A 1863-nucleotide genomic window follows, 5' to 3' on the forward strand; every position below is an offset into this window, starting at 1 on the left:
GGACTTTATTCACTGAGTGTAAAGACCATCATAAGCAGTGAGATCCAGGTGGCTCCATGGGTAAGCACGGTGTTCTTCTGGAGACCTATTTCTTATATAAATCTATTACATATCATACATATATATCATATGAAGAAAAGAAAATCTCTGCAACTGAGAGAGGCTGGAGGAGGTGGATGAGCTTACTAACATGGAAAGCAAGAAGCACTTTTTTAAAAAAAATTTTTTTTACATTTATTTTTGAGAAATAGAGTGAGACAAAGCGTGAACGGGGGAGGGGCAGACAGAGTAGGAGACATAGAATCTGAAGCAGGCTCCAGGCTCTGAGCAAGCAGTCAGCACAGAGCCTGATGCAGGGCTCGAACCCACGAACTGTGAGATCATGACCTGAGCTGAAGTCGGACGCTGAACCGACTGAGCCACCCAGGCGCCCCAAGAAGCACTTTTTAAAACAGCCTAACTACTTTCTGGATTCTGGCTTTCTCCTTGAAGATTTAGTATGGAGGTTCAAAATTTCCAGCCAGGACTGCTTATATAATTTTTAAGATTGATTTAAAAGGAAAATTTGAGATCTTCATTCACACTTGATCTTAGCCAAAAGGCTGAGAAGCAATTGAGATCTTTATTCCAAAAGGAGGCTCATTAGGTAATGTTTCTAGTAGAACCATTTTTCTAAAATGCTTTAACTCTTCATTTCATGTCTCTGAATTTAATTTTTTAAAGGTTTTCATTTTTTTCAGCTATTTTAGGGTTCAATGAAAACTTAGGAAGCACATACTGAGGTTTCTATTCCACCTTCTGCACGGCCTCTCCCATTATCAACTTCCCCATGGCAGTGGTGTACCTTTCACAATGGATGAACCTATGTTGACACATTGTATCACCCAAAGTCCTCAGTTTACCAGGGGTTCACTCTTGGTGTTACACATTTTATGGTTTTGAACAAATGTACAATGGCATGTATCCACCACTGTAGTATCATAGTGAGTAGGTTCACTAAATATTCTCTGTGCTCTGCTCACCCCTCCTGCTCCCCTCAACCCTTGGAAACCACAGTCTTTTTTTTTGCAATATATGAACTTTATTGTCAAATGGGTTTCCATACAACACCCAGTGCTCATCCCAAAAGGTGCCCTCCTCAATACCCATCACCCACCCTCCGCTCCCTCCCACCCCCCATCAACCCTCAGTTTGTTCTCAGTTTTTAAGAGTCTCTTATGCTTTGGCTCTCTCCCACTCTAACCTCTTTTTTTTTTTTTCCTTCCCCTCCCCCCTGGGTTTCTGTTAAGTTTCTCAGGATCCACATAAGAGTGAAAACATATGGTATCTGTCTTTCTCTGTATGGCATATTTCACTTAGCATCACACTCTCCAGTTCCATCCATGTTGCTACAAAGGGCCATATTTCGTTCTTTCTCATTGCCACGTAGTACTCCATTGTGTCTATAAACCACAATTTCTTTATCCATTCATCAGTTGATGGACATTTAGGCTCTTTCCATATTTTGGCTATTGTTGAGAGTGCTGCTATAAACATTGGGGTACAAGTGCCCCTATACATCAGTACTCCTGTATCCCTTGGGTAAATTCCTAGCAGTGCTATTGCTGGGTCATAGGGTAGGTCTATTTTTAATTTTCTGAGGAACCTCCACACTGTTTTCCAGAGTGGCTGCACCAGTTTGCATTCCCACCAACAGTGCAAGAGGGTTCCCGTTTCTCCACATCCTCTCCAGCATCTATAGTCTCCTGATTTGTTCATTTTGACCACTCTGACTGGCGTGAGGTGATATCTGAGTGTGGTTTTGATTTGTATTTCCCTGATGAGGAGCGACATTGAGCATCTTTTCATGTGCCTGTTGGCCAT

General features: G+C 42.0%; 1 pseudogene; it reads right to left on the bottom strand.

The window, feature by feature from the left end:
• Nucleotides 1-475: 475 nt before the first annotated feature.
• On the bottom strand, nucleotides 476-614 carry LOC121026539 (uncharacterized; annotated as a pseudogene).
• Between the last annotated feature and the right edge of the window lie 1249 nt (nucleotides 615-1863).

The sequence above is a fragment of the Herpailurus yagouaroundi genome, unplaced genomic scaffold, assembly GCF_014898765.1.
Source record: "Herpailurus yagouaroundi ecotype Mexico unplaced genomic scaffold, PumYag 128048, whole genome shotgun sequence".
Lineage (NCBI taxonomy): Eukaryota > Metazoa > Chordata > Mammalia > Carnivora > Felidae > Herpailurus > Herpailurus yagouaroundi.